This window comes from Caretta caretta, chromosome 7 (assembly GCF_965140235.1).
Source record: "Caretta caretta isolate rCarCar2 chromosome 7, rCarCar1.hap1, whole genome shotgun sequence".
NCBI classification, from domain to species: domain Eukaryota; kingdom Metazoa; phylum Chordata; order Testudines; family Cheloniidae; genus Caretta; species Caretta caretta.
In genome coordinates, this window is record NC_134212.1 from 42,529,870 (window position 1) to 42,551,981 (window position 22,112).

The 22,112-nt window shown below is 42.1% G+C and overlaps 1 protein-coding gene and 1 long non-coding RNA gene across 5 annotated transcripts in view; one reads left to right on the top strand and one right to left on the bottom strand.

Moving 5' to 3' along the window:
• Nucleotides 1-11,264, bottom strand: part of PRKCD (protein kinase C delta) — a 130,499-nt gene extending 119,235 nt beyond the window's left edge. For 2 of the 4 annotated variants that reach the window (XM_048856173.2, XM_048856170.2), the window contains exon 1: nt 10,959-11,061. The gene's annotated coding sequence lies outside the window, so the exon portion shown is untranslated. Of the gene's footprint in view, nt 1-10,522; nt 10,644-10,958; nt 11,062-11,144 lie in introns of those variants that run through there. The other 2 variants (XM_048856172.2, XM_048856171.2) reach the window with 2 other exon arrangements.
• Nucleotides 11,143-20,240, top strand: LOC142072742 (uncharacterized). The gene is made up of 3 exons (XR_012669295.1): nt 11,143-11,216; nt 19,213-19,284; nt 20,108-20,240. It is a non-coding gene; the product is annotated as an uncharacterized LOC142072742 (long non-coding RNA).
• Nucleotides 20,241-22,112: the final 1,872 nt, after the last annotated feature.

Sequence of the window (22,112 nt, forward strand, 5' to 3'; positions counted from 1 at the left end):
GTTTTAACGATTATTCTATAGAAACTAGTCTGTTGTTGGTATTTTGTTTTTAAATAAAGACGATTCCAGGCCAAATCTCCAAGCCCCGAGGAAGTCAACAGGAATGCCCTACAAACACTTTGGCCCAAACCATCCCCTCCTTCAGAAAAGCCTGTAGAAGGAGTCCCTTGAAGAAGGAAGTTTCTACAAGGATCCCTCTAAAAGCTCCTCTTCTACTATTCTAATTGGCTAGAAGCGCAGGGGAAGCCTCCCTGCCCACTGTGGAATAAACTACAGACTCTCCCTTAACCTAGCGAGCTCCCGGGGATCTGCAGCAGGCCCCATTTCTTCACAGTGGCTCTGGCCTCCAGTAGCCCCCAGTTCCATAGCAGAGCTTCTCCATTGGAGCTACATTATCAGGGAGTCTTTATGACCGGGGTGGTCTCCCTAGGCAGGGATATCCCAGGATGAGATAACACAGATTCAGGCTGTATTTTTTTTTCTGCTGAACTTCTGCTAGGTCAGAGGAGGCATGGTAAGAGTTTTGCAGCCTTGCCTATCAGCCCCTCATTCTCCACCCCTTCCCCCTGTGCTGGGTTCGTAGAAGTGGTGAGATGAAGTCCCCCTTTCTGTAGTGGTGTCACTGGGAGTGGGGATATCCCAGCACTGAGGCTACTTCCCCCCTCTGATCCATATACAACTGGGGCCATCAGCTGACTTCCAAGTTTGGGTCAGTTCTTAGTTTATCAAAATGAATTCAGCTCTTACGTGCCTGAGCCACATAATCCACAGGTGAACCAGGATAAATTTACTGAATTGAAATGACAAGAGTCAGCTTCAGACAGCTGCTAAGGAACACAAGATCTCCTGATGAGAGCTTATCTTAGGCCATGCCTACACTACCCGCTGGATCGGCGGGTAGTGATTGATCTTTTGGGGATTGATTTATCGCGTCTACTGTAGACACGATAAATCGATCCCCGATTGCTCTGCTGTCGACTCCAGAACTCCACCAGGGTGAGAGGCAGAAGGGGAGTCGATGCAGGAGCGGCAGCCATCGATCCCGCGCCATGAGGATGGGAAGTAAGTGATTCTAAGTCGATCTAAGATATGTCAACTTCAGCTACGCTATTCTCGTAGCTGAAGTTGCATATCTTAGATCGATCCACCCTCCCCCAGTGTAGACCAGGCCTTAGTATGAATTTTTTTACTTCACTGAAAAGCCACAGACCTTAGCCAACAGATGCATAAGAGCACAGTGAAACTTTTATGGAGCCTCTGGAAATTCTGCATTAACAGAGCTCTAATGTATCAGCAAACTGAATGATAAAGAATTAAGTCACTCTATGATCACACTGCACATCTAAAATCTAGAGCAGTGATACTCAGACTCAGGCTCTCAAGTCCCAAAGGGTGCTTTAATGTTTCTCCTGCAGCTCTTTGCAGCACTTGATATTAAAACACTGATTTAATTATTAGCCAATCTAAGTTTTAACCAATTAGGAAGCTTTTACTATGTTATTAACCAACTGTAGTTGATACAATAATAATAATTGGTCAGTCATTTTACTGTGAGAATACTGTGTATATATATTTCCTCAGTCATGCTGTTTAAATAGGAGTATATAGTACTACAGTAAAGGAAAATTAATTCACACTACTGTGGCTCTTTTGGGTAATGCTGATCCATAATGCTGAACACTGAGGTCTGAGTGTCACTGAACTAGAGAGTATGAGAAATGTGGTATTTTTGAAGCAAAGATCTCCAGGTACTTTTGAAGAGTCTTCTGTCAATACTGAAAGCATCTTTAGTCAAATCAACTCCTACTCCACCACATGCACACATACTTGTATGACTGTATGGGGTTTTAAATCTTATTGTAGGAATCACAACATGAATCTATAAAGGAAGCAACGTTTGCTGTCAAAAGCATGAGCTCTTAACAAGAGGAAAACACCCACCCACCCTGAAATAAATACATCATCTGTGTTCTTTTCTTACATGTATTTAAGTGATTCAGAAACTGTTAAAAAATAAGCAATAAATCCTACCCAGGCAAAAGGTTTTCCATTAAAATATTATTGCCACAAATTAGCATTTACACCAGTGTAATCCAAGTAACGCTAAAAAAAATTTAGATACAAAACACTCCCTTCTTTAGTTCCTTAGCTGAGCCAACCAAATGTAAAGTCACCCAGGGGGCATTATAAAAGCTATCATTTTATCATGAGATTCTCACAATTAAAAAAGCTAGTTTCATTTTAACATAAAAATCTTTCAGAGTAATTGAATGATGCTCATTCAGCTCCATCACGGACTTTCTTCTGACAACAGCAAATGAAAGGCAAGGGGTGAATCTTGCTACCTGTATTTCACTAAGAAGGTACTATGGAAGGATTTGACCTGGAGTTTCTCAATTGTTATTAATTTCTCATGCAGCAAGTTTTCTTTAAATGAAAATTCCAAATGCCTCACCCTGCTTCCCACCCAGCCCAAAGCAATTCCCAAACAGAAGTTTTTGGCAAATATGCACGCTGCCTGGTAATTTAGTTTTAAAAAATCTCACCAAATGGCTCTGTTAGCAATAGATTAACTAAGCGGCATTGAAGTAAGTGGGAGGTTTGAACGAATCAGAGGCTTGCAGGGTCTAGTCCATAATATTTTACTAAGAGCCAGATTTTTAAAGGTATTTAGGCACCTACTGGGATTTTCAGAAGCATTTGGTGCCTAAGTCCCACTGGTTTCAGTGGGAATTAGGTGCCTTTAAAAATCCCATTAGGCACCCAGCTGCATCTTTAGACACCTAAATACATTTAAATATCTGGCCACAAGTTTCCAGAAATGTATTTCAATCAGCAGGCAAACAAAATGACACCTCTGATATCACAACAAACAACACTTCCTCCTCTCTGTAACTCTGCCCATATTACATGCTGACACAAAATAAATCTGGTGCATTGACATATACGAGCTGCCACAGGCATGATGAAGACCAAACTCAGTGATTACAGTGTTCAGGTTTAGCAAGTTTCTTAGTCAGGCAAAAAAAAAATTGGTGGCGAAGATAAACTCTACTTCTTCTAGAAAGCATGGACTATAAAGTAATAAGAAGTGCAAAAATGAACATTCACAAACATTTCTTTTAACAGCTTTGCAGTACAAAGGTACTCAGGAAAAATGAGGTTCTAAATGGCTTATTACATTACTTGACCTTTAACTTAAGAGGCTTAAGAGTAAGTTTCACCTTTTCCCTATCTTGCATCTCATGAAACCAACACATAATAAAAAACTAGGTTAAGCCAGCGCAGGACCAGATTTTCATCCCCCAACATGTATAACTTTTTATGTTGGGGGGGTGGGGGAGGGGGCATCTATTGTTCTTGCTGGGCATGTTTCATAGAATCATAGGAATGGAAAAGACCTTGAGAGGTCAAGATATACAAGTGTTTATGGTCACACAGCCAATGTTGGAAGCAGGCCTGTGATCTCTAAATAACCTCTTCAAACCAAGGAAGGATGATACTTCCTATGACAAAAAAACAAAAACCATGGCCTGGGCATAAACAAGCACTGGTCTAAGATTGCGGAGGCTCACAGGAACTACCACCACACGAATAAAAATACTGTCAATGAAGTGTGAAAATACATTATTGGATGACATACGAACTAAGCAAACAACCCAATCATACTTTGACTGTAATACTACCCAAATTATCTCTTGTTCTCCTCGGTAATTTGCCTGTCTGCCCTGTTCTTGTAAGCAGGTAACATATTGGAATCCACAAGAATCCTTTTCTGAGCCAAATTTTTGTAAGTTTTGATTCTCTGCCCGCTTAGAAAGACAGGTGACAGGAAGCACCCCCAACCACACACACCCCAAAACATAGTTGAACATGTATAATTTAAGGCCTAGCAACTTAATGGTTTTACCTGGAAAGGGACACACTCAAAGGTGCATTTACTCATGCTGCAGTTCTATGAAATTATCTGTGACAGCCACATAGAAACACACTGAGCAGTTTATTAAGCAGTTATCACTACATGAATACCAATTGAATGTGCTTGAGAAAACACCCTTAAATAAACTTTTCAACACTCAGCACTGCACATAACGGCAAACTAACTGCATGTTAACTAGACTCATGGGAACTGAAATACCTAAAATTATTTTCTATTTATGTAGATTTGTTCTGAAATTCTGTTTATAGAAACTGGATTTATTTTATGTCAGATATCAGTCACATGAAAATGATTTTAGTGTGTGATCATGTGCAGCAGCCATATTGATACAGCATCATCATTTCCAAGGGTGAATGTGTTTTTACATCAAAATGTGTTTAAATATTTATGCTGGGATTTTTAAACAAGTTAAGTACCCAACTCCCATTGAGTCTCAATCTTTTGACAGCTTCAGCCGTAAGCATTAAGTGAAAATAAACTATGCATTTATTTGAAAGGCTTAACAAACCCATAATGAGAAATACACACACATACTCTCCAAACCTTCAAATCACTCAGCAACAACACTAACAATTTGTAAAGGCCCTCTATTTCTCAGATGGATCAGGGATGTTCCCAAGTTGCCTGAACTTTTAACCCCTCCCATCACCCAAAGGACTTGCATCCCATCATCATGGTCCTGCTGACAAAGGAGGAATGGATGGCTCTCTTCTGAGGTTGCTGGTGGAGTGGCATGGGGCATTCTCTCCAGTAAACTGAGTGCCAAGCTACTGCTTTGTTCCTTGTTTCCATCAACACAGTTACTGAAAGATACTGGGCTGGGATACAGCAACACATATTCTGTAGCTTTTTATTAATTTTGTGCAGTTGCCCTCCCCTTTAATTGAAAAAAAAAACATTTATAAGATACTAATATTACAGTCTGGCACCTCAGCTTATACCTTTGGATTTTCCCCTGCTCCTCCCCCCTCCTACTAGCTAGAACAGCATCAATTCTAACTGAATTTTTGTCAACTGAAAAAAAAAAAAAAAAAAAGATAAGGGAGAGCAAGTTTGACAAGTCCAAAATCTAATTCAGTCTAGTGAAAAAATAAATCTTCTTGCCTCTGACAGGTGGAAGCTCTTTCTGGCAAGTGGGTTTCTATACCTCTATTTCTGCATAAACTAACACATATTTTAAAAAATTAAATCGCCTGATTGTCATGAGTCCTGAGAGCACCCATAGTTCCCATTACACAGGTGATCAGTACCTATGGGGAAAAAAATAAATAAGTCAGACTATCACGCTCTAGTTCTTATGGCGGCTAAGATAACCTTCTACATAGGACACAGTGTAAACTAATGTAGTGTTTTCTTTCTGAGTTTGCAAAAAGAGAGCCCTGGTGCCTGTCTCTATTGCTCATAGCTTTGCCAAATACAACAGACACAAATTGGCATGATTCTTGATATTTTCCACTGCTGTCCAGGGGGTTCTGAATAGCAACAGTGAAAATGACCAGCATATGTTAATTTTATCCTTCTGCAAGACTCAGGTTCCTTTCTCTGCTGGCATTTAGGACCCTTTGCACAGCACGAAACTATCAGGAACCAACTGAGGCTACTCAGGGAGAGGAGGACTCAAAGGAAGCTGTCGAGAGGTACAGTAGTGGAGCTCCACAAATAGTAACAAGGCTGAATGGAAGAGGAAAGAGCATTCACGTTTATTAGGCACCTACTAGCCAGAAGTCACATATGCAAGATGGAGGCCAGAGTAAAGCCAAGAAGAGCATTCTGGTAGGAATCCCAACACTCTTCTCAGTAGCAAAGGATAGTGGGGGAGTTGGGTTTCTAATAACAAGTGGGTTACTCTGAAATTTCACTGGTGGTTCCCTCCTTTTCTATCTGCCTTTGACTAGTGTCTGACGTTTCAAGCCCTGGTCTACTCAACTTTTTTTTTTTTTTTTAAGTGATCTTTCTGATCTTGGTGGTGAAGGAGGAAGAGTGTTTTTTTTTTATCTCTTCCTCAAATCTGAGGTCTAAGATCTGAACTCCAACTCAGTAGAGAGCTGAGATCTGGAACATGTTAAGTCTCTTGCCTACTCCCAAAAATTAAGTAGACAAGCAAAGCAGAGAGACAGCATGATATGCATGTCCTAGAAACGAGAAACCAGAAACGAGAGTGGCAGGTCTAATTTTAGGCCTAGGGCCAATTTAGAGAGTGGCTTTAATACAAAAACGTTGTTCTTAATAATATGTATTTAATATATTATTTTGATAAGTAAATACATATGTTTTTGTTTAAGTATCCTTCCAAAATTTGCAAGCTAGCAAAAGTAAATATGTTTAAGCAGAGCCTCCTTCCTCGTAGCCCATCTTCTCTTCACTGTGTTGTGAGGTCAGAAATCGGAATTTATTATATCTCAGTATTTCAGGCTCACCAGACCAATGGCACAGTGACAGAATTATGATTGCACAGTATGTTCAAGCACAAGGAAAAGGCAGGCTGTAAGTTATTAAAAAAAACAAACACCAAATACATTCACAAATAATTATGGCATAGGCAAGATACCAGACAAAGTAAATTGCTTCCTATATTTAAGATCTCTTTTTATCAGGTTTGTCTCAGCATAGGAGTCAGTTTTAAACAAGGTGGTGTCTTCTTGGCTCAGTTACTGGGGAGACAGAACTCAGACTACTTTCTATGAATTCTACTTCACATCAGACAAACAGTGACTCTGTGCTGCATTTAACAACTTATATTGGCCTTACATCAACAGAGCTTTGTAATAGATGACAATTGCCTATGCTCTCATATTGAGCCATTCATTGCCACTGAGCAGCAGTAATAACTTGACGGCTAAGTTTGAATTCCTAGAATTAGATTGCTAAAGTACTGGTAGTTTTTAACTCCGTTTCATTTATCATTACACAAAACCATTTAATTTGTGCTTAATGGAGTAATATTTCTCATGCAGTAGAAATTTTGGTTTAAAAATGTCATTCCAAAATGTACAGTTTTTACCCTCTCTGTCTCTCAGCCCCTTTAGAAATAACAATATTTTAAATTTTATGAAGAGGTAATGCTTAATTAAGGGCCATTATAAGAAGGTTTTATAAAGAAGACAGTCAAAGAACCTTAAGTCAAGAAGCCTATTATAAAAAGAATAAGATAAAGGGTATATGCATGGGAATGCATTTGTGGAACCTAGTGATTGTATTTTAACATATGACTTGAGGTAGGAAGTAGAAGCTGAAAAAGAAGATAATGTTCTGAAGCTGCGTGTTGCAATCTGCAGTGTTTAACTCTTTCCCCGAAGTTTGCAGACTTTCCACTGTGGCTTTGGGTAACTGATAATCCATCAGTCAGAATATTAGATATTGGCTCATACATTTTTGTAACAGACGTTTTCAGGAACTGCTCTAAACAGGAAATGCTCAACATTTTTTTAAATGACTGAAGTGGCTGTTGAGCAGTTAAGGAACATTTCAGGAAAACTACAGTGTTGCTGCTTCAGCTTGACAAACTGCAGTCACCACAAAACTCAACAGCATTGCTTTCTCTGGTTGCTTCTTTGGTGCTGAGCACGGTATGTCTCACTTGCCGGTGCATTTAACAGTAGCTCGCGTACCAAGTGAAAGAAGCACTTGGGGTATGCCTCCACTGCAACTGGAGGTGTGGTTGCATCGTGGCTAGGCATACCTATGGTAGCTTGAATCTAGCTAGCTCACTAAAATGGCAGCGAAGATGCAGCAGCACAGACTTCAGTGCAGGCTGGCAACCCAATACATATCTATGGGGACTGGGCAGACTTGGAAAGCCCATGCTGAAGTCCACATCTGCACTGCTATCTTAGTGGGCTAGCTAGACTAAAGCAAGCATGGGTATGCCTACACAAACTGCAAATCACACCTCTGATTGCAGTGTAGACCAGGGATCTCAAACTCAAATTACCAGGAGGGCGGCATGTAGACTAATACTTTGGCCCGAGGGCCACATCACTGACACTGTCCCCGACCCGCTGCCCCTGCCCCACCCCCAATCCACCCTTTCCATGAGGCCCCGACCCTGCCCACCCCTATTCCAACCCCTTCCCCAAAGTCCCCACCCCAACTCCGCCCCCTCCCTGCCCCTATTCCAACCCCTTCCCCAAATCACCGCCCCTGCCCCACCTCCTCCCCTGAGCACTTGGCTCCCTGCTCCTCCCCCCTCCCTCCTGGAAACTGCTAAGTGCCACCAAACAGCTATTTGGTGGCGGGAAGCGCCTGGAGATTGGTAGAGGAGTGGGGACAAAGCGCATTGGTGGGGGGGGGGCAGCAGGGGAGAGGAGCTTGGTGGCCGCAGGAAATAGCTCCACGGGCCACATGCTGCCCACGTGTTTGAGACCCTTGGTGTAGACATACCCTAAACATGTGCGTGAGGCCAAGAAATTACCAAAATTCAAAAGAAATTGGACATTTATAAGGATAACAAGAATATCCAGAGTTATAGAAGTTAATGTGAACAACATTTTGTTAGAGATTTTAAACCTAATGTTTCAGGTTAAACCAAACTCTAACTATTTGAGATTAACAGAGTGAGACAATGTGGGAGGTAGATGATCTCCCATTTGTCTTCAGTGGGGTTCTTACAACTTCCCCTGGTATTGCCAACCATCAACTCAGAGGATATTGGACAAGATGGACTTTTGGACCTGGCAGTTCTATGTGCAAACTAATATTACCTCCTCTGTGCTACCTAGGTATTTTAGGCAAGAGATAGCACAATATCCAACTATCACATGTAAATTAAGACTACAGATATGAACACAAAATGCTATATTTCAATAATGTTAATGGTTCAAACTCCAATGTAGTATTCTCACTGGAGAATTCTGAAGTTTCCTCTATGAACTTCTATGAACATCTAATGGGGGTATGTGTGTGCATATATTGTATGCATACAAAAAGGGGAGACCAGAAAGGTTAATGCCTTAAATTTTACTCTGTTTTCCAACTGCTTTCAAAAGCTTCATATTTGATCACATAGTGAGGGATTTTATAGCTTGACGTGCTGAGCATTTATACTTATGGTTCAAATGTGCTGCATATCCAATAGCGATCCTTGAGAAACAAAAAACTGATGATACATGTGTCTGGGCTAAAAAGACTAATATTACCATACTTAGGATCTATATTAAGCGCAAATGTGACAGATACCATCTTAGCTGACATGAGAGAATTTGAATCCAGGACCTCAAAAACTAACAGTATGAGTCTGAGTGAAAGAGACAAGGCTTGGTAACTGGACACTGTAATAACTCACATCCTCCATGGATCAGCACAGAGGGGCCTGTAAAATAAACAAATGCATGCACATGTGCATACACGCACACACAGAGTGTAGGGTTGCCAAGCCTTCAGGATTGTCCTCAAATCTCCAGGAATTAAAGATTATGTCACATGATGAAACCTCCAGGAATATGGCCAACCAAAATTGGCAACCCTAAATTATACAAGCTCCAGATATTTGAACAGGGATTGAAGACATAAGAATTCCATTGTCTTGTCATAAAGTTACAATTCGCTTAACTCACTGAAAACTCAACTTTGCTCCCATTTGTTTTTGGTGTATATATATTTTTAAAGTCTGTTCTGCTGATGCGTCTGTTTCATCTCCCAAATCAACAGACGCTAAGGTGGTTTTATAATCAAACGTATAGCTGATATATGATGGATAAATAAATTACTTCATTCTGTAGCATTCCTTGAGTTGTATGGGCTAAATTATAACTCCTCCCTGAACACAAAGTTTCCCCGTTCAGGTTAGCTGTGCTTCCTGGAGCTAATGATCACTATTATCACAGTGAAACCAGAAGACATGCTAAGGAAGAGTATAAGCATCCTTACTTCCTAGCCCCTCACTTCTGAAGCAAGAGCATCACTGAAAATGCCTAACTAAAAACGATATTACTGCCATCATTTGTTGCAAGGACCATTTGATTAGAATCAATTGTCATGTTGGCTATATTTCAATGTATTCTTGCCAGTTCCCATCCTCTCAAGAAGACAGGGAACACAAATCAGCTATGAAGACTTTTTTATCTGCTTTCTAAATGTACTAAATTCAGGGTTTGTTACGCAAGTCCATTATCATGTATATTAACTGGCATCAACTTCTATAGTCACTATCTTAGCTCAGAGTTAGCCACAGTCCCCTGTTTCAATATGTTTACTGACCTGACTCTCAAATATTCAGTAAGTGATTTAACAAAAATCACTTGCTGATTTACAAACCACCATTGACCAACTCTGACGCAAACAAAGTTCAGCATGTAACAAGTAAGGTATTTGCAGCAAGACCCTGGGAAGGTAAAGGACTAAAGTAAATAGCGTAACTCCTAGGACCAAGTTTACCCAGAAGAAAAACAGGATCCGAGGTCAGCAAACAAAACTGTCAAGAAGACGGACCGAGCCCACAGAAAGTCTTACAGGTATCGCATATGCTTGCCGATTTCTGTGCATTCACCACGGAGTCATTACACAAAATATGGAGGCTCACAGAGCCAGGAAGCCATGGTGGAGTTATCTCCTCGGCAAAGGATGGCAGAGGCAACCCTTGCTTACCCCACTGCTGTGCGAGCTCTGCGGAGCAGCCCCGACAGTCTCTCCTCGCGCCGCCAGCAGCTCAAGGCTCCCTCACTGACTTACACGAGTGTCCCCGTCCCGAGCCCAAAGGCAGCTGCCTCCGCCACCCTGCCGGTGCTGAGAGCGGAACCCGAGCCCCCGCGGGCAGCTAAAGGGAGAGCCCCAGGCTGCAGCAGACCGAGCGCTGCCCCCCGCCCTCCCGGAGATGCTCACCCCCCGAGCCCCCCCGGACAGCACCCGCAACCAAGGAGCCTCTTGCGGAGGGAGGGGTGGGGGAGGCAGCGCCTGTGCCGCTTCCTCATTCACCCGGCGCCGGGCGGGGCAGGAACTGCCGTGCGAAGCGGGAACTCCCCGAGCCGGGGCCCCGGCGGCAGGTACCCGGGCGGGGCCCCCCGCGCGGACCCCAGACACTCACCGCCTCTCGGGGAGCTGAGCACAGCGGGGCCAGCGTCCCGGCCAGACGGCGCAGAGCTGCAGCAGCTCCCTGTCCGAGAGCTAGCGAGTGCCCAGCCCAGCCCGGCCCGCCCCCCCGGCGCTCGGCCCGCCCCCCGCGCTCCGCCCCCGGGGGCACGGCGCCCTCCCTCAGCCGCGGCCCGCTCACCTGCCCTGCCGGCTCCACCCCGCCACAGGACGCGTGTGTGGGCTCCTGCTGCACCGCCTCCCGCCCAACCAGGTACGGGAAACCCAGCCCCAGAGCCGTCCTCTGGCGGCGGAGCGCGGGACAGAGCCACCCTCCTGCTCCGCCCGGTTCTTCGCCTCTCTTGTTTTCTCCTCTTCTCACTTCCCTTCGTTCCTTCCCTTGCGCTCCTCCCGTCTTTTCCGTTCTCCCTTCCCTCACGCTACCTTCCCTCTCTCTTACTCTCCTCCCGTCCTTTTCCTGTTCTCACTCTCCTTCCCTCTCTTTTACTTGTCTCCCTTTTCGTCTCTCACTCACCTTCCTTCCCTCATGGTACTTTCCCCCTCTCTTTTACTCTCCTCTCCCTCCCCTTTTACTCTCACTCATGTTGCCTTCCCCTTCTTTTTCTCTTCTCCCTTCCCCTTCATGTTTGAGTTCTTCTGAGACCAGCAAGGAGCTTTGCCTGACCTCTTGACCCAAGAGTTCAGCTCTAGGTCAGCATTAAAGGCAAAGGTTCCAGCATGGGACCAATCTCACCAAACTCATTCAATCTTAAACTCCAGTTAGGGTAGTTGCAGCAGCCCTTCTTCTTTGAGAGATGCTTGTCCTTTAGGGAAGCCAACTTACTCTATCTGAACAAGTTTTTTTTAATGTTCACTCTAGCTATTTAGTAATCTTGGCTCTCTTATGGGGTTTGGCAGAAAGGCCACAGTGATTTTCTTGATGTGGCATTTGTCCACCAGAAAGTGGACAGAAGTTACCAAACTCAACTGAGGTGGCTTATGATTTTCAGCCATTGGTGATGGGCATTTGAATTCCACCTGTGTAAAAGTTTTGCTGGGCTAATGCTTGGCATATGTGCCTAATCCTTTGGGAAAGATTGTCTTAAGTGTACAAAAAGTGTTGGTTTTTTAAAGGTGAAAAATAGATTTTTCATGGCTTTTAAAATGTGAGTTGTATTGTTAAAGGATGGCAAAAATTCAGTAGGCCCCAATCCTGTAAACACTTTCCACATGTTTAACTTTACACATGGGAGCTGGGACGTAGTTATTGGGACTACTCATGTACATGATGTTAAGCATGTGTATCAAATGTTTGCAGGATCAGGGAGTTACATTAATTCAGGGCAGGAGCTGTGTCTTCCTGCATGTTTATACAGTGCCCTCATTGGGAGGCCTGACCTTGATTGATGCCTCTGAGTGGAGTTCCCCAATTTCCCTCCCGTTGTCTATTTTTAAAATATAGGTTATGAGGATGGTCAATCAATCAATCTAGAGTTTGTCTTCCTTTATTGAAAAGCAGCATTTCCAGTTATAAAATTAGACCTTTATTTATAATTATAAAAAAGGACCATTAAACATATATGCCCAGAACCATTAATAACAGATAAATAAAACACACATTTACTCTTGGTGTGGAAGAGAGAAACTTTCCTAACAATCTCTTTAGCACTTAGCTGCTTTTTCATTAGTAAAGTGGACTTCCTTGTCAGATCTTCACCTAAATTACTTTATCTTTCTCCAGTTAAACTTCATTGAATTCAATAGTAGTAAACCCAATGTATTTTCACCTCTCTAGGGCTGTACAGGAGCTGTGGGACATACATATCTTTAATTTTCTTTATTTACAGCTGTCTTTGGGCTAGATTCTGGGAACTGAGGGTGATCAAAACCATGCAGATTAGGTTCTGTCCAAGCAGAAAGTCAAACCCAATGTACACTGGCTCCAGTCAACCTCCTCCTGAATTTCTGATATTTTATCCCAGTCACCCATCCACCTTCCCAGTCTGTAGCTACCAAAAGTACAAAGGGTACAACTTGCGAGTTTCTAAAATGTCTCAAGGCCTCTGAATCTACTGCAGAGACCACCTGTATCATAATTCCATTTTGAAATGAAGAGCTTGATCAAAAGTAAATCTCAATTTACAGTTTAAAAGAAAAAATATGAAAGATTATCTGAGCACCAGGGGAGATGTAATATAGTTACAGCTATGCTCAGAACAAAATGAATGAAAAAACCCCTTTTCGATCATAAATGAAATCTACTTAAACTGCACATATATTCATACAGTTACATGTTCTTATATCTTGTGATGAGAATTTAAAGTATAATCAAAGAGTTTGTGTTTATGATACAAGAAATTCACACTTAGGAACTTCACCTAGACCACAGACCATAATTTTTAATTCTATTTTAAAATCTATTATGTCTCACTGGAACCTCAATAAAAAGTAACTTGTAGTGCTCACTGCTATCACATAGAATTCCAGAGCAATTTATAAGATGGAACTTTCTATATGGTAGCAATGTATGGATATACTTTTCTGTAAAACAAAACTAAAACTACAAGGATTAAATGAAAGGTGAAAGTGAAAACAAATTCATGAGCCATGATTCAAGTCTGTCCAAATGATAGTTTCCTGATTTCAGTACTTCGAATGAGCGTCATCAACATGGGTAGCATTTTATAATGGATGTCAGATCATTTCTTATTAATTTGGTATTTAAAGCAATATAAAATGCGCAGGGAGAATCCATTTTGTTTTGTGGTTGCACTATATAGTTGCACTTGATTGTTAGCTCTGTTAGGTATCCATTACTTTAAAATAAGCCTTTCCAAAACAAATAGCTTCTTAATCTTTGGGCTATAAGATTTTCACAAGGCTTATAAAAATTAAAAATAGAGATTTTTCAAGTCCTTATGAATATAAATCCTGAAGACTTTACTCAGTCAGAGCTCTCTAAAGTCAATGGGGAGTTTGCCTACATTAGGACTGAGTAAAAATTTAAGATTTGGCTCATGGAGAGTACAATGTAGAATCTTTCCTACTTAATAAAGCAAATTCTTGGCCTTAGCAATTTGAGGTTCCTTCCAATCCAATCAACAATGATTCTAAAACTCTAGTTTTGTTTTATTATGTTTTCAGTTGCCTTTTCCTAGTGACTTTGGTTTGTTTCTCTAGATTCACCTTAAAATTAAACAATGGATTTTGATGATTACTTTCTTACATTTATTATTATATATTGTTTGTATCACTATAGCACATAGGAGCCCTACTCATGGATCAGGACTCCATTGTACTAGGTGCTGTACAAACACAGAATAAAAATATGGTCCCTACTCCAAGGAGCTTACAATCTTTAGTATAAGAGCAGAGATAACAGATGGATACAGGCAAACTTATGGAGGACTACAAGGAAACAATGAGACAGTATTGGTCAGCATGATAGGCAGTGGTCTCAGTATACCAACAACCTATCTGTTGTCAAGTCGTTGGTTTTTTTGTAGGCATCATAACAAAGGACAGTCTATGGATTTGAAGGAGTAAATGAGGTTGCTTTGTGAATGTTTACGTGGAGCACGTCCCAAGCATGTAGGGCAGCAAGCACAAAGGTGCTTGTTTGAAAATTAACAAACAGGCAATAGACGCTGGCAATCATGGGTCAGCTGAAGGTTTTTGTTGACAGTTTGATAGTTAAATGACTGATGATAGTGTGGGGATTGACTGTGAAGGTTTTGAAAGTGAAGACAAGCAGCTTATGTTTGATGTGATGGAGGAGGAGTCAGTGGAGGGGTTCAAAGAGTGGGGTGACATGGTCAAAGTGACTGAGTAGGAAAGTCATCTTTGCAACAACATTCTGAATGGATGTGAGTAGGGCAAGACTGCACTTGCCAAAGCCAGCAAGAAGGATTTTGAAGTAATTGAGATGCAAGATGATAAGAGTGTGGATGAGAGTTTTAGCTGGATGGATGGATGGGAAATGCTATATCTTAGAGATGTGAGGCAGAAAGAACCAGCAAGATTTAGACATAGCCTGGATGTAAGGACGTAGAGAGAGGCGTGAGTGAAAGAGTATGCCCAGGTTACGGGGCTGAGTGACAGGCAGAATGGTGATGTTGTCTACAGTGACTGAGAAAGGAGGTAATAGGGAGAGCTTGGAGGACAGATCAAAAACTATTATTTCAGCCCTGTTGCTCTTGGGCTGATGACTATGTGTCTGCAAGGTGATACGGAGAGACTTTACTTTGGACAGGAGATAGGTCTGGAGGAGAGGTAGACCTAGGAGTCAACACAGCATAGAGATAGTTGTTGAATTTGTGGTTGTGAATGAGATTACCCACAAGTAAAATATAGAGGGAGACGGAAAGGGGACCAAGAACAAGGTCCTGTGGAACCCCCACCAAAAATTGAAGGGCAAAGGAGGACAATCCTCCAAAGTACATGCTTTAGGAGTGATTAAAGCGGTAGGAGAACCGGGAGAGGACAGAGTGATAGTGTCTCATCTGGGTAGATTCCAAAGCAACTTAGAAAGCGTTACTAACATATTTATGTTTGTACAGTCACTTTGCTGACCACAAATGGTCATTAAACAATAGTGTGAAAACCAGCACTTGTTGAACAGCATACTGCACTCCAATACAGCTTTCAGGTCAGCAGCCAAGTATGCTGTATGTATCAGAGAGGTAAAATGTAATCATACAAGCTGGAATTTGGTCAAGACACTGGGGCTAATAGTTCTACCTTTGTGAAGTACCAGGGGATTTTTTTTAATCACCTTAAGCGGTGACAATTGTGGTTTTACATTGCATCTGTCAGACTGCACTATAGGTAGCACAATGCCACCCCCCCACACCATGCTGAGGTATTGATTTAATACTGAAAGTACTTGGGTTTTCTTTAGAGATCTCACATCCCAAACACTCACCTTGCCTGAGGCTGCTTAGCGTGTGAAATCTGACAGGGTCACCATAGAAGGTGGTATGGCTACAAGCCATTTTACAAGTAGATGGAAAGAAATGTGAAATTAAATTTTCTACAGTGAAGTGACAGCAAAAGATTTACAACTGAGAATGAGAATAAAAATGAGCTTCCTGAACGCACCAAACCACTATTAATACCCAGCACTTTTCCAAGGTTGTGTGCTGTGCGGAACACAATGCCATCCACAGCCTCAGAAACAACTCTGACATCATAATCAAAAAGGCTGACAAAGGAGGTGCTGTTGTCATCATGAATAGGTCGGAATATGAACAAGAGGCTGCTAGGCAGCTCTCCAACACGAGTTTCTACAAGCCATTACCCTATGATCCCACTGAGAGTTACCAAAAGCAACTACAGCATTTGCTCAAGAAACTTCCTGAAAAAGCACAAGATCAAATCCGCACAGACACACCCCTGGAACCCCGACCTGGGATATTCTATCTACTACCCAAGATCCATAAACCTGGAAATCCTGGGCGCCCCATCATCTCAGGCATTGGCACCCTGACAGCAGGATTGTCTGGCTATGTAGACTCCCTCCTCAGGCCCTACGCTACCAGCACTCCCAGCTACCTTCGAGACACCACTGACTTCCTGAGGAAACTTCAATCCATCGGTGATCTTCCTGATAACACCATCCTGGCCACTATGGATGTAGAAGCCCTCTACACCAACATTCCACACAAAGATGGACTACAGGCCGTCAGGAACACTATCCCCGATAATGTCACGGCTAACCTGGTGGCTGAACTTTGTGACTTTGTCCTTACCCATAACTATTTCACATTTGGGGACAATGTATACCTTCAGATCAGCGGCACTGCTATGGGTACCCGCATGGCCCCACAGTATGCCAACATTTTTATGGCTGATTTAGAACAACGCTTCCTCAGCTCTCGTCCCCTAAAGCCCCTACTCTACTTGCGCTATATTGATGACATCTTCATCATCTGGACCCATGGAAAAGAAGCCCTTGAGGAATTCCACCATGATTTCAACAATTTCCATCCCACCACCAACCTCAGCCTGGTCCAGTCCACACAAGAGATCCACTTCCTGGACACTACAGTGCTAATAAACAATGGCCACATAAACACCACCCTATACCGGAAACCTACTGACCGCTATTCCTACCTGCATGCCTCCAGCTTTCACCCTGACCACACCACACGATCCATCGTCTACAGCCAAGCTCTGCGATACAACCGCATTTGCTCCAACCCCTCAGACAGAGACAAACACCTACAAGATCTCTGTCAAGCTTTCTTACAACTACAATACCCACCTGCAGAAGTAAAGAAACAGATTGATAGAGCCAGAAGAGTTCCCAGAAGTTACCTACTACAGGACAGGCCTAACAAAGAAAATAACAGAACGCCACTAGCGGTCACCTTCAGCCCCCAACTAAAACCCCTCCAACGCATTATTAAGGATCTACAACCTATCCTAAAGGATGACCCAACACTCTCACAAGTCTTGGGAGACAGGCCAGTCCTTGCCTACAGACAGCCCCGCTACCTGAAGCAAATACTCACCAACAACCACATACCACACAACAGAACCACTAACCCAGGAACTTATCCTTGCAACAAAGCCCGTTGCCAATTGTGCCCACATATCTATTCAGGGGACACCATCACAGGGCCTAATAACATCAGCCACACTATCAGAGGCTCGTTCACCTGCACATCCACCAATGTGATATATGCCATCATGTGCCAGCAATGCCCCTCTGCCATGTACATTGGTCAAACTGGACAGTCTCTACGTAAAAGAATAAATGGACACAAATCAGATGTCAAGAATTATAACATTCATAAACCAGTCGGAGAACACTTCAATCTCTCTGGTCACACAATCACAGACATGAAGGTCGCTATCTTAAAACAAAAAAACTTCAAATCCAGACTCCAGCGAGAAACTGCTGAATTGGAATTCATTTGCAAATTGGATACTATTAATTTAGGCTTAAATAGAGACTGGGAGTGGCTAAGTCATTATGCAAGGTAGCCTGTTTCCTCTTGTTTTTTCCTACCCCCCCCCCCAGATATTCTGGTTTAACTTGGATTTAAACTTGGAGAGTGGTCAGTTTAGATGAGCTATTACCAGCAGGAGAGTGAGTTTGTGTGTGTATGGGGGTGGGGGGGAAGTGAGAAAACCTGGATCTATGCAGGAAATAGCCCGACTTGATTATGTAAAGAGTTGTCACTTTGGATGGGCTAGCACCAGCAGGAGAGTGAATTTGTGTGGGGGGGGTGGAGGGTGAGAAAACCTGGATTTGTGCTGGAAATGGCCCACCTGTTGATCACTTTAGATAAGCTATTACCAGCAGGACAGTGGGGTGGGAGGAGGTATTGTTTCATATTCTCTGTGTGTATATAAAGTCTGCTGCAGTTTCCACGGTACACATCTGATGAAGTGAGCTGTGGCTCACGAAAGCTCATGCTCAAATAAATTGGTTAGTCTCTAAGGTGCCACAAGTACTCCTTTTCTTTTTGCGAATACAGACTAACACGGCTGTTCCTCTGAAATCTAACTCCTGTGAGTTGGACTAATGCTATATCTTTTTCATGGGGCCAAAAGGACTCCAAATTAAGGAAAGGTGTTTTACTGATGCACACATGATTATGTAGGGACAAGCATCAATTCACAACAGTTACAGTTGTACTTTTATTCGCTGAGCCCCATGATGCAGCTGGAGGGTGAGCTTCTGTTGATCTCTGTTTCCCAAGTCTAAGCAAAAAATGCCTAGTCTCACTTCCCCTTTGCTCACAGAGGCAGGGGAAGGGAGTGACAGAGGGAGGAGCCTGCTACAATCTTGTCTAAAAATTATGGGGATTTCCATTAATGAGAACAGCAAAAGTAGGGAGCCTGAATACTTCCTGAACTAATCTCTGTTGTTTTCTATCCTCTCTATTTATTTCTGAAGTATTCAGAAAATTGATTATAGTTTTAACTAACTGGCTTTAGAATGTTGGAGTCTTCTCCAGGAACCTTCACTTACCGCACACAAACTTTTCCTTCAGTTTCTCATTCCTGTTTGCGGGTTAGCACAGAGAGTTAAATGCGTAATGGGCAGGATTCATCCCTTTAATAAAGTCTGCCTGCCACATCCATATGAGAGATTGAGTGAAGCTGAATTCTGCTTTAGGGGATCCTTCCACAACAATATGAAATTTTTAAAAAATATGTTAATTTTGATATTGACTTGTGAAGTTGTTTTTCTTTGTATTAGTCAGCATGTCTTTGATCATGATCTGTACTTGACTCAGTTGTTTCTACCTTTTTAGGCCTTGCTTCTGCAATGTGTAGACTACTGTGCCTGCACAGATGGCTACTGATCTCAGCAGGGATCTCCACAGGTAGAGGCATTACATTCATGTGCTACATGTTGCAGGATCAGAGACATAATCTTCATGTTTTAGCTTATGTTTGCATCAGATTTTTCAATTGCATAGAGTTCAGTAGATACTAGGAATTAAAAAACAAAAACAAAACACCATGGCTTTAATTTTCCTTGACTGTTGAGGTATATAGGTCAAGAGTTAAGAGATTCTCAGTTTCAGATTCAAGCATATAAATTCCTCCATATTTTGTATAAGCAAATTTTTTATTTTAAAAATGTACATTTCTAGTCCTCAGAATTGTGAGGAGGGAAAAAAGCTTGAAAACATGACCCACGTGGATCCTAAAGGCTCGAAATCTAGGATGACAATAAAAAGAACCTAACATTTTGGGTTGTTTAAAAGCTCCTTATTTTGTTAGGTTCTCATGAGTGCTGAATGTTGGGGCTGGCAATACTGCTACCTGGGTTTAATACATGTTCATTAAAAAGAGTTTTTAAACCTTAACCGCCCTCCCCCCCACCCCCCCCGACTTCCTGGTACCATTAAAACTCCACAGTGCACATACCCTTCTACTAGGTCTCACTCCGCCTGCTGTCAAATTGTTAGTGTCTGTGTTGACCAGCATTGCTGTGACACTTCCCCTTATTACAATGCTCGTTTGCAAAGAGAGTATGAAGTAGTGAAGGTTATAGCACAACAAGGAAGGGTGTGTGTCAGTGCAGTTCTGCAATTGACCACAGTCCTATTCCTAGTTGATTTTACATTACTATGACTGCTGCAGGAGGAGCTATGGTGTGCAGGAATGTAGCAATCTTCTTTTGCTTTGTGTGTGTTGCAGTAATTCTCTTTGATCTTAATTCTGCTAAAAGGAGCTGAGAATTGAATTCCTATTTGTCTACAGAACAAGGACAGCATATACAGTGGCAGTTCACGCTTCTGGGTATGAAACAGAAGTGTGCCCCTGTCCTAGCTAGAGGTAAGGACTGATTCTCTACTTGTCATTGCTGCTGAGACTATCAGCACTAATTATGATAGTGTTGACCGTTATGATTTAGATGCATATTCACTGGGAACTTGACTGAGACCACCAAAGAACTTAATAAAGGCCACAAAACAACTTTCTGCTTATTATTCACCTGAGAGGCATGATAGGCGCTATTGCCCGTACTAGTCAGTCACCTGAGCCATTCAATTCCCACTTCCATGTATACCTTTTATTTACTGGCTAAGTATGATCTGCCACACGTCAAGGGTGCCTGCTGCTGATTGATGGTGTCTGATTAAATAATAAGGCTGTTCAAATAGTGTGAGGGGGAAAAAAACCCCAACATACCAAACCTATCTAATTCACAAGTTATTTTCATGGATAAGAGTTGTTTTCAGTTCATTGTGATTCATGGTACCATAGCTGTTGTTCATTACTAGTCAGACTACTATTAGGTGTTCATGAACATTTTGAGGAATCTCTTAATTTTAGCACAAATTATTTAGCTGAATATCCATCCCAGAAGGGCATTAGTCATTATTTAGTTTTTCTCCCATTTAAAATGTTTTAGCCATTCACTCAGAATGTGGAAACAATATAAGGAACCAGTCACACGCCCCAGTTTGAATAAGGGATTGTTTAAGTTAACAGTTCACAGCTGTGTAACCTTAACAAATAGTTCTGGCCCTCTGTAATGCCCAGCTTGCCTTATGCATCACATGCTTCCAACTGCCACTTCTATGTCCTGTTTGTTTGCTAGCTACAACTTTGGGCTCTAGGCCTGACTTAAAAGGCTTCTGGGATTAGATACAACTGAATCTTTTTCATATCATATTTGTGATTAATACTATTGTTCCAATGTTCTCTGTGCTGTCTCATTCAGCCCATTCCCGAGACAGGAACACAGTGGTAGTCTAGCCACTTAGTAAATACTCACGAGTTTATGACAGCGGTAGGCTGAGTCATGAAAAGTTTATTAGGGTTTTTTTTTTTTTTCCCCACTGGCAGTAAATTTACTGGTATTAAAAGCTTAGTATCAGTAAAACAAGGTAACACATGCAAAGTACACTTCAGTCAGCCTATTAGTCAGCAAGAACACTAGCTTTGAAACTCCATTCTGTGTAAGTTTGCACAGTAAGAAGGGTGGGGCAGAAAGCTGAAACAGCCTGCAGTGGTCATGTTTGAGTTTGCTGAACTGAACCCAGCAAGTTCAGCTTAGCAGATGGATTTATGCCTTCAAAATGTCTGGAGCCAAGACATAAATATTATATCATGCTACACTAAGGCAAAGAGGGTAAACTGCTTCTCTTCCCCAAAGATCACTCTGATCAGGGATCTGAGCAGTGGGGAAGAGATAGTAGTTCAGGGCTGAGATCTCTAAACTTTGTCATGAACAGTAGAAGCTTGAACTTGCATTGTCTTTGCTTTCCCAGTGCTACTTGTAATTAGGTGAAGCACAGGATTTGGACCATCCTTTAAAACACATTATAATAACTAAGATAATTATAATAACTGAGAAAATTCAGACTTGCTTTGAGATAGTAGATAAAAGGAAGAAACTCTCTTTCTAAAGACTCAGTTATGGATAGGGATGAAAGGAGGTTAGTAGCAGAAGAACTAAGGAGATCTGCTCACCTCAGAGCAGAGCTACTTTGCCCACTTGCGGATGGATCACTGTAAATACTGTCTATAATGCTCCTAACAGCAGAACATATTTATAGATGGTGTTTCTTATTCCCACTTTATAAATGAGGGTCCTATGGTGTTGGCCACCCTTTACGGCCACCATCCCCAAAAGTAACTAATTTTGCATGTAACATACATCTATGCACAAAAGGGTGTAACTTCACTGTTTTGA